Raw genomic sequence first — 15,761 nt, 5'->3', positions numbered from 1 at the left:
TGGTAATCCTTGAAGCAATCCGGTCCAATTGGTGGCTGGGCAGGAAGTCGAGTGAGGGCGAGATAGCTGATATAATACTCCTAGAATCTGCCAACACTTCCCACACTTCCTAAATATGTGATAGCACAAAACGATTAAAATAAGTACAGCTCTATGTGAACATAATAAACATCCAATGTGCATATCAATGTAGCCATACCCCAAGAAGAACCTACTTAAATTGCTTTAGTCTGTTATTCTGCCTTTCTCCACTGTACAAGCACATAGGTGCAGGAGGTCACACGGTCTATTTTGACAGCAATCACCCACACCTTCCTGTCTGGGGACAGCGTCTTCACTGCCTTACTGATTTGTTCTTCAGTCCAGGTCTCTCCAGGGAGTTTGACCACCACACTCAACTCTGAGTGGGGGCCTTCTTCTTACACCACTGGATAGCAGTGGCAAGGTCAAACCTGATGCTTGTAGGGGAGTTGATTGCAGAGTAGCGGAAAATCCCAGATACGAGCCCCCACGTGTAGCGATACCTCCTAAGGAGCTACTTAAATTGGTTCAGTCCGTTACTCTGCCTCTCAACCCCAGGAATGGCCTCAGCCCCTCTGGCACACCTGGCAAGGGGATTAATGGTATATCACAGTAATGACACACTGACACTGTTCAGGAATTAATGTTTCTTTCAGTTTACTTAGGCAGTAAGAACTCAAAATGGTATTTCTCAGATAGATCCCGGATAAACAACAAGGATTTGGTTGAAGTGATTTTAATAATGCTCAAAAAATTATGCAAATGACAGCATTCAATACAGTCAGTGACAGATAATATGTAAATCCCTTCTTCAAACTATTGAGTACTTGTAGATATTAACCGTTAACTGTAATGAGAGGTCTGACTTAAAGGGAGTGGTGTAAGGGTCCTTATAGCAGCAATGACGGTAATGTCCCCATTGCAGATCTGATTATCTTCATCAGCATGAAGGAGCTCATAAACTTTTATCCAATAAGGTGTAGTAGCAAGCAAGAGGTTTCTTGAAATGAGGAGAGCTAAAGGTGTCTCTGCACAGTTTTAAAAAGTAGGTTCAGCAAAGTATTCCTAAGGTAAAGACGTCTGTGAAAAAGGTCTCCCAGTAAAACCGTGAGAAAGGATTTGTAAAGGTGGGCGACTGCCCTCTCACCAACGACCAGGACAATACGATGCCTTCTGGACAGTAGCTCATGTAGAGAAACTCGTGCAGCGGATCTGCCGCAAAGATCTCTCAATGTTAAGTTCAGTACACTGGTTGGCAGGCGACCGGAGTGGTGCTGGATGGATGTCAGATGAACAGCAAACAGAGTTAGGCCCCTCTCATCCGGGTTGGAATGTGGTATTCTGCGTGGTAGGCCGCAATCCCCCTCTCACATCAGCGGGATGGCCTCCATATTAGGGGATCCAGGAAGCAAAGGGACCTGGGCCTAATCCGCCCTGTACTTTTATAGTGTCTCCCACAGTTCTCTTGACTCTGCAGTGTAGCCTGGGATTTGCGGTCCTGTCACCTTAAAAGCCAGTCAGGCTGCTTTGTGCTGGGACTTCCTATACCACGGTTCTATTCTGCTTCTTCCTGATGATTGGCTCTTTGCCTCTTTCAATAGGGAGGCAGGGGAAAGAGCAGAGTGGGCGGATGCCTGTGTGAGTGTCACTCTGCACAAATGGAAGCAAGAGGGTGAAAGGAGAAAGCCCACACAGGGGATGACAGGCGCATCCATGACTGTGTACTCTCTGCCTGGCGGCCACCAGCAGGGATAAGTTCCTAACCCATAGTACTTCCTTGTGCCCCTTTAGGCTTAATGTATACGGGACATTTTTACAACCTCTCCAGAACGATTTAAATTGACAGATAATATATATGTTTCCTTGTATCTACCTTTCCACACTATGTACACCAGAGCTCATATCATATTTTAAATAAATAACTAATTAAAAAATTCTGTTGTATTGTAATGGAACTTCAGAAGTAGATTGGTTAATAAACCTAATAATTTTCAAAAAGTAATTGGTCCTTCTGTTGCTGCTCTAAAACCCCATGGGGAATTTTTCTTTCGTTTTTCTAAATTGACAGATAAAAACCCACGTTTAAAATGTCCGTTTTGTTATGTTTACATGCCGCATTTGCATTTAGAAGCGTTTGAAAAAAAAAATTTTTATTTTTTCAAAATAGACAAAAATGAAAAACACCTATAAACGAAACGTGGCTAAACGCCAGTACCACATTTAGCCATGTTTAGCACCTGAAACATCGGGAACTTCAGTGCCTGAACTCATTTTTTGCCTTCAAAGAAAAGCCTCTAAAGGCAACTGCCTAAAAATGACATTACACAAACCTGTGTACATGTATACATAAGATAACATTGGATGAGTTCAGGGGCAGCTGAAAAAAGCAGCCAACTGCCTCTGAAGGTCCGTTACATGAGGCCTTAGATGTTTCCTGATGCCCCTTTGAATGTTTTCTTGGTGCCCTTGCCCCTTGATGTAATCATACCTTAATTAGGTTAGAAAGTCCTTTAGCGTCTATTAGTCTATTGATCAACAGCATAAGTCCCCCTGACTGGGTTCCCACAAGGGGAAGTTTCAGAAGAAATAGCAATAACATCTTGGCACAGCTCCTGTTTCCTTCCCATGCATGGAGCAAAACTGAACCCTTGCCCTAAAACAAAGGTAGGCAACCTTTTAGTTAAGATCTAACTGGAAAACATGGATGAAAGATCCTGGTTGCGTCTTTAAAAACAAACAAAAAAAAAGATCAAGCCCCCAATAAAAAGATGGTGTGAAGAACACATAGCTCTCACAGTAGTGTCCTTTGCCCCCTTCACATCACTCTCCCCATCCCTAAAGTAGTGTCCTCTCCCCCTTTTACAGTAATGTCCTCTGCCCCTCTTCACATCATCCCCTTACAGTAATGTACTCTGCCTCCCTACAGTACCCCTGGCTTTAACTTTTCATATTAACAAGCTGGTGATTGGTTGCTTGAAACACCCTGCATCTTAGCAACCACCTGCTGGTTAACTTGAAAGGTTAACCGAAGCAGCTCCTGCTCCCACCCTCCATTCAGTACTGTGCTCTGGTCTTCAATGAAGATGAGAGCAGTGGAGGCAGAGGGGAAGGACCAGCAAAGTAGGGATATGTTTGCAATCTACCCATCAGCTGCCTGTGGTTGACAGGTAGATCACGATTGACAGCTTGCCAACCCTGCCCTAAGGCACCATTCACACCTGAGTGTAGCATTTTTGAGTGTTTCCATGCAGCATTTTCCAGCGTTTTTGAGCTTTGACATTTTTTATTAGCCAATAGGAAAAATGATTTAATTCAACACTGGTTCAACTTTGGGTTATCTCCTCTCTCTCCGCTATCTTCTGCTCTTTCGCTGGGTCTTCTCCCTCTGTTCTTCTTCCGATGTTGACTCGACGCAATCTCCCGGTGTAATGTTGGGTCCACTGTGTGCAATGACTGTGATGTCACCACCCAGGGCATGATGGGGTGATGAAGTCACACAAGGGGCGTGTCCTCTGACTTACGTCATCGGATGGCCCCGCCCCATGCAAATATAAGTCACTGCACACGGCGGACCCAGCATTACACCGGGAGATTTCGTTGAGTCAACATTGGAAGAAGAACAGAGGGAGAAGACCCAGCACTTTTGAAGGCCCTGGAGTACCAGAACAATGGCACGTGACACTGATGACAGGTGGCACTAATACGTGGCACTGATGGCAGATGGCACTAATACATGGTACTGATGACAGGTGGCACTAATACATTGGTACTGATGACAGATGGCACTAATATGTGGCACTAATGACACATGGCATTGATATGTGACACTGATGACACGTGACACTGACAGGTGGCACTGATACGTGGCAGTGATGACACATGACACGGATAACAGATGGCACATAACACTGATGTGGCACTGGGGACAGGTGGCTCTGGGGGCAAGTGGCACTGAGGACAGATGGCACTGACAAGTGGCACTGGGGACAGATGGCACTGATGGGTGGCACTGGGGACAGATGGCACTAACAGGTGGCACTGGGGACAGGTGGCACTGGTAGGTACTGTGGAGCATGTGTGTTTGTGTGTGTATGCACTGTGTTTGTGTTCACACACTTACACTGCAGCCAGAGGTCGCTCTCCCTCCTCACACGCGATCTCTGTGTGAGGAGGGAGAGCCGGCAATGAGAGATGACCTCAGAGTGCTAAATGGCCACTGTGATTGTCCATTTAGCACGATCTGTGATTGGCTGTGTCCAAGGGACATGGCCAACACAGATTTTCCCCCCGATGCATGCCTGTGCCGGCGCTCAGGGAGGATGTAAACAGGAGGACGTCCAGGGATGCCCTCCTGGCAATTGAGCGCTGTGCTGTAGACGTCTTTCGTTTATAGCGTAGGCACAAGGTGGTTAAAAACGCCTGTGCCACTTACAGCTCAAAAATGCCATGGTGGGCATGACGCCAGAGGCTAACATTTTAAGCTACAAAAAAAACCTTCAAAAAAGCGGTTGTAAAAACATCCGTGGGCATGAGGCCTAAGATGCAACAAAAATAAACAAAGTGCACTTTTTCTTTGTTTGAGCAATGCTTTTTTTTTTAAATAAATAGTTTTACTGTTCATAAAAAGCGCAAATTCTGTAGTTATTCTGTAACTTGTCCTCTTTAAAATGACACAAAATTATGTTTCTGGTAATGCAAAATTATTTATAAATGTAATAAAGCGTTTTTTTTTTTTTTGCAGTGTTCCAAAAGTTGAAATATCAATAGTTAAAGGGGAGGTCCATCCCAAAAAAAAATGCATTAAAAAGGCTGCAAAAAAATAAAAAAATAATAAAAAATGTTTTTACTTACCAGAAATGTCTGTTGCTAGGCAGATCGTCCTAATCTGCCTCTTCCTATTCCGCGGTGATCTTCGGTCTTCTCCTCCTCGCGTTGTCTTCTGGGGAATGGCGCGCTGTGTGTTCTGGGAACTGTGTGTGTCCCACAACACAGCGCGCCCCATTCACAAAGCGCTGCGCGACTCGTACATGCGCATTAGGAAATGGACAGCGAAGCCACAAGGCTCCGCTGCCTGTCTCCCTTAGTTTGAATGGCTGCGCCGGGACCCGAAAGCCGAGTGACGGGTCGGCCGACATCGCGGGCACCCTAGAAAGGTAAGTGCTTATTAAAAGTCAGTAGCTACAGTGTTTGTAGCTGCTGACTTTTACATTTTTTTTTTTTTTTTCGCTGGCCCACCACTTTAATAAAATAAAAAACGTACAAACAAATCAGCAGGAACATTTTAGTTGAAGGGAGAGGAATGAGTTCATTATGGCTGATTAGAGTAAACGAAGGTTTAATCAGGGCTTAAACATAGACACTGTATTTATATATATTTTTTATATCTATACACAAATGTTTTTCTTTTCATTTCTATTTTAAACTGAAGGGTTACAAATGAGGGTTTACAAATACTTTAATTCAGACTGCACCCCTTAAAATTAATGTTTTTGCAAGTCGCATGAGAAGTCGCAGCAGTGCAAACCAGGGCTATATTTCACAAGTAGCACAGGAACCTTTTCCAAAATCACACTGTGCTGAGTTGCATTGATATGAACAGACACCATTGAATATAATGTGATTTCCCCTGTCATGCAATTCTTTGTGTCACTCGATCTGCCAGGAATCAGGGTTTGATTGTTTAAAGCTGACAATTGTTATATACCAGGAAGGAGGAACAGTGACAGTTCATATTGTTAGCACTAATCCCTGTATTAGGGCTGGTTCACACTGCTGCGATGCAAGAACCCTGTGAATCCACAATGTATTCCCGCATCGCATGTCTCCCGGCGGCAGTTCACGCTGCCTTACGCGAACTGCTGGGAGTGTAAATTAAACTTAATGACACCCCCAAATCACTTCGTATATCGCAGTGCAAACGGCAACTTCGGACAGAAATCAGATCGCATGGGTGTGAACAGCTATGCAATCCAATTCTGAAGGGTCCTGTGCGAATATGGTCATAATGCAATGCGAATTCAGCCATAACTATCTCGCATCACACAGAGATCACATGTGATTTGCACTGCGGTGCCGTGCGAATCACATCCAATCTCAGACATTGCACCAGTGTGAACCAGCCCTTAGTGTCACTGGTTGCCACAAAGTGTCAGTGTGTCTGCGACAATATAGCAGTCTCGCTATAAGTCGCTGGTCGCCACCATTGCTAGTATAAAAAATAAATAAATATATAAAAATTCCAGTATATATACCATAATTTGTAGACGCTATAACTTTTGCGCAGACCAATCAATATACGCTTATTGAGATTTTTTTTTTACCTAAACTATATAGCAGAATACATATTGGCCTAAATTTTTGAAGAAATTCGATTTTTTGACATTTTTTTTTATTGGATGTGTTTTATAGCAGAAAGTAAAAAAAAAAAAAATTTTTTGAAAAATGTTCCGTTTTTTTTTTTGTGTTTATAGCGCAAAAAAAAAAAAGCAGTGTTGATCAAATACCACCAAAATTACATGTTTTATTTATGAACATGACCATGACCTTGCAATTGCCAGGTAAAGTAGTGCAGTGCCATATAGAAAAAAATGGCCTGTTCATGAAGAGGGGGTAAATCTTTCGCGGGTCAAGTGGTTAAGACATTGGTGTGCACCAAACACATTCATTAGGGTGTGCACCCCAAAACACAAATACACATGTGTATATATCTGCAAGGCAGTGGACAGTGTCAGCAGAGCAGAGATTGGTGTCAGTAGGCCAATAGACTGGGGATGCTTACATTCCTTGTAATAGGAATAAAAGTGATCCATTTTTTTTTTCAAAGGGACAGTGTAAAAATAAAAATGAAAATAAATTATATATATATATATATATATATATATATATATATATATATATATTTTTTTTTTTTTTAAAGCGCCCTGCCTCGTGCGCAGAAGCAAACGCATACGTAAGTCACGCCTGCATATGTAAACAGTGTTCAAGCCACACTTGTAAGATATCGCCGCGATCGTTAGAGTGAGATCAATAATTCTAGCAAAAGAAGTCCTCTGTAACTCAAAATTGGTAACTGGTAGAATTTTTTAAATGTCGCCTATGGAGATTTTTAAGGGCAAAGTTTGCTGCCATTCCACGAGCGGGTGCAATTTTGAAGCGTAACATGTTGGGTATCAATTTTCTCGGTAACATTATCTTTCACAATATAAAAAAAAATTGGGCTTACTTTACTGCTTTCTTATTTTTTAATTCAGAAAAAAAAATTTCCAAAAAAATTGTGTTTCTAAGATGGCTGCGCAAATACGGTGTGACATAAAGTATGGTAACGACACCCATTTTATTCTCTAGGCCCTCTGATTCCTCTTGTACCAAATTATAATGTAGCTGTAATGTCTGCCCTCATGTTGTAAAGCTCTGTGCAAACTGTTGGTGCTATATAAAACCTGTATTATAATAATAATAATAATAATAATAATAGTGTGTCTGAAAAAATATATATTTAATGTTTGGGGATTCTAAGTCATTTTATAGCAAAAAAATAAAAAAAAATAACTGATTTTAACTTGTAAAGTTACATAAAAACATAAATGTAAAAATAAACACATAACAGATGGTTACATGTAAACAAACTTAAAAAAGAAAAGCTGGCCATACAATTTTCTTTCATTTAGCCAGCCACAAACAAGGTGGATGGAGGAATTTCCCCGCTGAGACACTGTATGCTGACACTGGCACCTTCTAAGGATAAAAGTAAGCAAATGGGTTATAAAAAAAAAAGTAAAATAAATGCAAAGACATGGAAAATAATGTAAGAATAAATGTAAACTTGGAAAATAATAAAAGTAAACAAATGTGTTCTAAAATAAAATAAAATAAATGTAAACACATGGAAAATAACAAAAGTAAACAAATGTGTTCTAAAATAAAGTAAAATAGAAGTAAACACATGGAAAATAATGTAAGAATAAAGGTAAACATGGAAAATAACAAAAGTAAACAAATGTGTTCTAAAATAAAGTAAAATAGAAGTAAACACATGGAAAATAATGTAAGAATAAAGGTAAACATGGAAAATAACAAAAGTAAACAAATGTGTTCTAAAATGAAGTAAACACATGGAAAATAATGTAAGAATAAAGGTAAACATGGAAAATAACAAAAGTAAACAAATGTGTTCTAAAATAAAGTAAAATAGAAGTAAACACATGGAAAATAATGTAAGAATAAAGGTAAACATGGAAAATAACAAAAGTAAACAAATGTGTTCTAAAATAAAGTAAAATAGAAGTAAACACATGGAAAATAATGTAAGAATAAAGGTAAACATGGAAAATAACAAAAGTAAACAAATGTGTTCTAAAATAAAGTAAAATAGAAGTAAACACATGGAAAATAATGTAAGAATAAAGGTAAACATGGAAAATAACAAAAGTAAACAAATGTGTTCTAAAATGAAGTAAACACATGGAAAATAATGTAAGAATAAAGGTAAACATGGAAAATAACAAAAGTAAACAAATGTGTTCTAAAATAAAGTAAAATAGAAGTAAACACATGGAAAATAATGTAAGAATAAAGGTAAACATGGAAAATAACAAAAGTAAACAAATGTGTTCTAAAATAAAGTAAAATAGAAGTAAACACATGGAAAATAATGTAAGAATAAAGGTAAACATGGAAAATAACAAAAGTAAACAAATGTGTTCTAAAATAAAGTAAAATAGAAGTAAACACATGGAAAATAATGTAAGAATAAAGGTAAACATGGAAAATAACAAAAGTAAACAAATGTGTTCTAAAATAAAGTAAAATAGAAGTAAACACATGCAAAATAATGTAAGAATAAATGTAAACACATGAGAAATAATCACCTTGTGCCTGCACTCTAGACGAAAGGCGGCTACAATTGCCAGGATGGCGTCCCTTGACATCCTCCTGTTTACATCCCCCCTGCGCACCTCCTCAGGTGCGCATGGGGGGAAGTTCTGTGTTGGCCATGTCCCTTGGACACAGCTACTCACAGATCGTGCTAAATGGCCAATCACAGTGCCCATTTAGCACTCAATCAGAGTGTCCAATGAGAGATGATCTCATATGTAAACATATGAGATCATCTCTCATTGCCGACTCTCCCTTCTCACACAGAGACCACATGTGAGGAGGGACAACGACCTCTGGCTGCAATGCGAGCCATGAGTGTGTGAACACAAACACACACATGCCCACAGTGCCATCTGTCCCCAGTGCCACCTATCAGTCCCCAGTGCCACCTGTCAGTGCCATCTGTCCCCAGTGCCACCTATCAGTGCCATCTGCCCCCAGTGCCATCTGCCCCCAGTGCCATCTGTCAGTGTCATGTGCCATCTGTTATCAGTGTCACGTGTCATCAGTGCCATGTATCAGTGCCATCTGTCATCAGTGTCACGTATTAGTGCTATCTGTCAATAGTGTCATGTATTAGTGCCATCTGTCATCAGTGCCACATCAGTGTCATGTGTCATTAGTGCAACATATTAGTGCCATCTGTCATCAGTGCCACGTATTAGTGTCATCTGTCATCAGTGCCGCGTATTAGTGCCATCTGTCATCAGTGCCACATCAGTGTCATCAGTGCCACGTATTAGTGCCATCTGTCATCAGTGCCACATCAGTGTCACGTGTCATCAGTGCCACGTGTTAGTGCCATCTGTCATCAGTGCCACATCAGTGTGTCACGTGCCACATATCAGTGCCATCTGTCATCAGTGCCACATCAGTGTCACGTGTCATTGTCCTGGTGCTCCAGGGATTTCAAAAGTGTAATAGATAGTCCACAAGTTAGATGTGTAATTTATGCTCCTAGAACACGTGACGGCGCTCCCTGCATGTTGGGCCTCTCTATGTGGCCAGGCTGTGAAAAAAATCTCACACGTGGTATCGTAATACTCAGGAGGAGTAGCAGAATTTATTTTGGGGCATCATTTGTGGTATACATATGCCATGTGAGAGAAACCAAAGATATGCAGCAGTTTAAATTGTGGCCAAAATGTATGAAGAAAAATTAATAATTTGCTAAATTTTATCACAAAAACAAAGAAAATGCGTTTTTCCCAAAAAATTTCGTTATTTTTTTTCATTTATAGCGCAAAAAATAAAAAACACAGAGGTGATCAAATACCACCAAAAAGAAAGCTCTATTTGTATAAAAAAAAGACAAAAAAATTATTTGTGTATTATATTACACGACTGAGTAATTGTCATTCAAAGTGTGAGAGCACCGAAAGCTAAAAATTAATAGTAGGCAAGTGGTTAATTAAAGTAAACAAATGCGTTTTAAAATAAAGTAAAATAGAAGTAAACACGTGGAAAATAATGTAAGAATAAATGTAAACACATGGAAAATAATAAAAGTAAACAAATGTGTTGTAAACTAAAGTAAAAGAAATGTAAACACATGGAAAACAATAAAAGGTCAAAAGTAAACAAGTGAATACAGACATCACAACAATACAGAAATCACTCAATGTATACGTGTCAAGGTGATTACAGTGAAATGTATCTGTCTCTCCCTATCTGGTACATTGTATACAACGCCCTGTACTGATTCCATCCTCCGCCCTGACTCTATTCCTGTCTCCCTGCCCAGCTCCTCCTATTCTGAATCTGTGCCCTGCCGCGTCATTTCTGCTCGCCATCCTGGCAGAGAACCACAAGATTGTCCACATAGGAAGTCCCCGTGTACAGATGAGCGGTGCGGGCGGGCGCGGAGTGTGCTGAGGAGCGGGCAGAGTCTCGGAGGTCGAGGTGATGATGATTAGAAGTGATCGATAAGTCATGGTATAGGGCACACTGATTTGTAGTGTACAGTTCATCCACAGAGCAGTGTACAGGAGGTGGCTGGAGACAGTGCTGTGCACAAGTTTGCATGTTTCCTAATTCCTGTGCAGTGTTAATAACACACATTATATGATATAGAGGGGGAGGGGCGGATTGTATAGTTTGTCTTCTGCTGGCTACTAAAGAGCTTGCAGTTATTAGATTTTAGACCGGGGGAGGGGTGCAGATTGATCAGCAGATATAAAACATTCCTCAGCTGTATCATCCACTGTCAGTTCCTTAGAATCCCTATCAGAGATCCCTATTCTGTATGGACCGTCTGGTCTTCTCTGTTGGGATGTCCCCTCCGAGCGATCGATGAACATTGTAAAGATCTTAATAAACTTTGCTGCAGATTCCTATCGGATTCCTCTCCGATCAACAGCAGTGTTCCCAGCCTACCAGATTGAAATTTACTGACACCACACCCACAATTTACTGGCACAGCCAAGTTTTTTTACTGGCATTTTCAAAAGTTAAAAAATTACGGTTTTAAGAGAAAAAAATCAGTATTTGGGCTACAAAAAAGTACAATATGCAGTTAGCAAAATGACTTAAGGTAGATATTAAGGCAAAAAATATTTCTTATTTTATTTTTAATATAGTAAGTAAGTAGCTCAGGGAGGGTAAGAAATTAGATTAGATCAGGCACACACTAAGACCGAGCCGAGCGGCACAGCCATATTTTTTATTGGCAACCTTTTCCTTTTACTGGTAGGAGAAAATTTCCTGTTTTTTACTGGCTGCCAGTAAAATTACTGATGTTTGGCAACACTGATCAACAGCTGATTAGATCAGAGTGAATATGATTGGGAGTGGCTTTTCCATGATTAAAGCGGGATTCCACCCTAAAGTGGAACCTCCGCTGATCGGATCCCTCCCCCCCCCCTCCGGTGTCACAATTGACACCTTTCAGGGGGGAGGGGGGTGGAGATACCTGTCAAAGACAGGTATTTTCACCCACTTCCGGGCATAGACTTCCGTGGGAGTCTACGCCATTTCCTGCCCTGCCGCGCTGTCTGCTGGGACACACACGGGTCCCAGTGACAGCGCGGAGATTTCCTATTGCGCGGCGCGGCTCGCGCATGCGCAGTAGGGAACCGGGAAGTGAAGCCGATTCGCTTCACTTCCTGATTCCCTCACCTAGAATGGTGACTACAGCCGAGAGCTGAGCGATCGATCGGCCTCGGCTGCCGGCATCGCTGGAACCCGGGACAGGTGAGTGTCCATTTATTAAAAGTCAGCAGCTGTAGTATTTATAGCTGCTGGCTTTTAATATTTTATTTTTTTGGTGGAATCCCTCTTTAAGGTAGATATTAAGGCAAAAAATATTTCTTATTTTAGTTTCAATATAGTAAGTAAGTAGCTCAGGGACAAGACTCAGGAGGGTAAGAAATGTGATTAGATCAGGCACACACTAAGACCGAGCCGAGCGGCACAGCCATATTTTTTATTGGCAACCTTTTCCTTTTACTGGCAGGAGAAAATTTCCTGTTTTTTACTGGCTGCCAGTAAAATTACTGATGTTTGGCAACACTGATCAACAGCTGATTAGATCAGAGTGAATCTGATTGGGAGTGGCTTTTCCATGATTAATCAGCTGATGCACTTGCAGTGTTCTAAGGCTAAACGCACACTGGGTGTTAAAATAACCTTATAAAAACGGCTTTCAACTTTATTTTAAATTTTTGTAATACCGTTTATTGGCTTTTTTTCGTGTCACAATTTTTTTTTTGCGTTTTTTTTTTTTTTTTTTTTTTTGCCAATGGATCAAAAATATTACATGCTGGTGAGCTGCATTTTATCAACGTTTTTCAGCATTTTTTTGTGGTTAGAAAAAACGCTCTTAAACATGATTTTAGGGCATTCAGACAACGGCCCATAAACTCCACTGCTGATAAACCATCCAAAAAACGTCCATGTGTGCATGGACACATAGGATAACATAGAGGGGAGTTTATGGGCTATTAAAAAAAAAAAAAACACAACACCCAAACTCCCGAAAACGTCAGTTTATGAGCTTCAGTGTGCGTGGAGCTTCATGAAGAAACCTGCAGGGTCAGCATTCCTTTTAGAAGTAGAAAACAGACATTTCTTGTGTACAGGATGCTTAAAGCAGCTTTATCTAAAAAGGGGAAGTTCCACACGACTTCTTCTTCCCTCCCCATCACATTTCCACATACTGCTGTTTTTATTTTTTGGGGGGGGGGGGGGGTGTACCCAGTTTTGACAGATACCCACTGCTAGTTCCACTTGGATTGCTGCTTATCTGTGCTCCAGCTTTCACTTCTCCCTGTTATTGGAAATAGGAAGGACTCTCTGATAATTAACCCTCTGTGTCCTTGGTGCCAGGGGAGGACTGTGCTCCTCTTCTCTGCATCAATGGACACATGTACACTGCTGCTTACATATATGGTTAACTCTTTGCTCAATATTTGCAGGCTGGTGCTTCTGGAATCGATGGCATTTAACACCTGGTGCCTGCTTTATATGTGGTAACCTTTCATAGCTACCTGTATGGCTAATGGTGCCTTCTGAAGAAAAGTGTAATTTCGGATCATAGATCAGTGTGGATATTATTACCCGTCCTGCGGACTACATTTAGCCTAGCTTCACACTAATGCGGGTTAGAAATTGATGCTGAACTCGCACGATTTCAAACTGCCAATGCAGTCTGACTTTGGGGTGGGGGCGATTTGACAGATGTGTTCATGCACAGATGTCTATACAAATCGCACAACAAAGTCGCCAAAAGTAGTACAAGAACTACTTTTGGGAATTGGTGGGGCGTCGCTAAAAGTTGGTGTTACACACCAATTCGAACGGTGCCATTGGCAGCAATAGCCGACAAATTGGCTATGCTAAGTCGGCCTGATGTGAATAGGTGCTTAAAGAGGAACTGCAGTCTGCTCACATAATTTAGTATGATTAGAATGCAATTGGAGACCCTTATTTGGTACTGATGAGACTGCGCTGATGGTCACTGGTGAAGTTGCATTGATGGGCACTGATGAGGCTGCATTGATGGGCACTGATGAGGCTGCATTGATGGGCACTGATGAGGCTGCATTGATGAGCACTGATGAGGCTGCATTGATGAGCACTGATGAGGCTGCATTGATGAGCACTGATGAGGCTGAATTGATGGGCACTGATGAGGCTGCATTGATGAGCACTGATGAGGCTGCATTGATGGGCACTAATCCGGCTGCATTGATGAGCACTGATGAGGCTGAATTGATGGGCACTAATCAGGCTGCATTGATGAGCACTGATGAGGCTGAATTGATGGGCACTAATCAGGCTGCATTGATGAGCACTGATGAGGCTGCATTGATGAGCACTGATGAGGCTGCATTGATGAGCACTGATGAGGCTGCATTGATGGGCACTAATCTGGCTGCATTGATGAGCACTGATGAGGCTGCATTGATGGGCACTAATCAGGCTGCATTGATGAGCACTGATGAGGCTGCATTGATGAGCACTGATGAGGCTGCATTGATGAGCACTGATGAGGCTGCATTGATGAGCACTGATGAGGCTGCATTGATGAGCACTGATGAGGCTGAATTGATGGGCACTAATGGTCACTGGTGAAGTTGCATTGATGGGCACTGATGAGGCTGCATTGATGGGCACTGATGAGGCTGCATTGATGGGCACTAATCAGGCTGCATTGATGAGCACTGATGAGGCTGCATTGATGAGCACTGATGAGGCTGCATTGATGAGCACTGATGAGGCTGCATTGATGAGCACTGATAAGGCTGAATTGATGGGCACTAATCCGGCTGCATTGATGAGCACTGATGAGGCTGCATTGATGAGCACTGATGAGGCTGCACTTAGTACCCACTTTAAATGTACAGAGAGGAAAAGGTGGAGCCTAAAGAGCAAGGGGTGTGGTTTACAGATGAATGGGTGGATCTTAAACAGGAAGGGGCATGACATTGACAGAAAGGGGTGGGTCATATTTCAATTAGGGGCTGCGCAAGTTTAATCAGGCCTAGGGCAGCACAAAACCTAAATACACCACTGATTATAAGTCAATGTGGTCTCCAGAAAGGGGGCTTTATTCCTGGGCACCGCATAGATACGCTCCTGTGTTTGTGCTGGAAGCGCACCCGATTGCACACTCCCATTACTGAGATCGAGAACGACTGCGTGATGACCCACCTTGTTTCTCCTCTGTGAATGGGAAGAGATACATTGAATATATTCCTTCTCCTAGAGGAGAGGTCTGTTAAAAAAAAGTAAATAAAGTTGTTCGGGGCTTGATCTCGTTTTATTGGTGTGTTGCTGCCAATTAGTGGTAGGCAGGCCATACATGGTTCGAACCTCTCAGCTGAGATTCAAACCATTAAAGTGTTACTCAACCCAGTAATATGAAAATAGTTCATCTGCCCCCCCCCCCCCCCCCCTCACTGCCCATAGCTTATAAATCTTCTTTTTACATTAAAATACTGCCACTATATACTTTTTTGGATGATTTGTATATCACGGTTACATCATAAACTGCACAGTTTATCCAGTACTGAGAGTTCAGGAAGGAGGAGATTTCAGCAGCCTGTATACATGCCCGCCGCATGTGTGATGTCATTATCATATGACCTGGCTAATTCTGATCAACAAGTAAATGTGCTCTCCAGCATAAAAACACAACTGAGCATGTGCAGGTTGGCTACCCTGCCTGTGTTAGCTGGCTTTCCCCAGATAGACAGTGAAGGGAAGATGCACACAGGATAAAACAGCCTTTTTACACAATGCAGAGGGTTAACCCCTTAAGTTCCACAGTGAGTATAACAAGCATGCTATGCTGCATACTGTATACAGACTGATTTTATTGTGGGTTTAGTAGCACTTTAATGGACAGGTTGAATGTACCT

The 15,761-nt window shown here is 41.7% G+C and overlaps 1 protein-coding gene across 2 annotated transcripts in view; it reads left to right on the top strand.

Annotated features, from left to right (window-relative positions):
- The first annotated feature begins 10,655 nt into the window (after positions 1-10,655).
- The window catches only part of NLRX1 (NLR family member X1), a 74,830-nt gene continuing 69,724 nt past the window's right edge, over positions 10,656-15,761 (top strand). Inside the window, exon 1 of one of the 2 annotated variants that reach the window (XM_077456812.1) lies at positions 10,656-10,800. The gene's annotated coding sequence lies outside the window, so the exon portion shown is untranslated. The remainder of the gene's footprint in view (positions 10,801-15,761) is intronic. The other variant, XM_077456814.1, reaches the window with a different exon arrangement.

Source organism: Lithobates pipiens, unplaced genomic scaffold (genome assembly GCF_037356315.1).
Source record: "Lithobates pipiens isolate NorthernLeopardFrog02 unplaced genomic scaffold, aLitPip1_a1.2 Scaffold_27, whole genome shotgun sequence".
In the NCBI taxonomy this organism is placed as follows: domain Eukaryota; kingdom Metazoa; phylum Chordata; class Amphibia; order Anura; family Ranidae; genus Lithobates; species Lithobates pipiens.
This window is presented reverse-complemented; position numbering and strand designations above follow the sequence as displayed.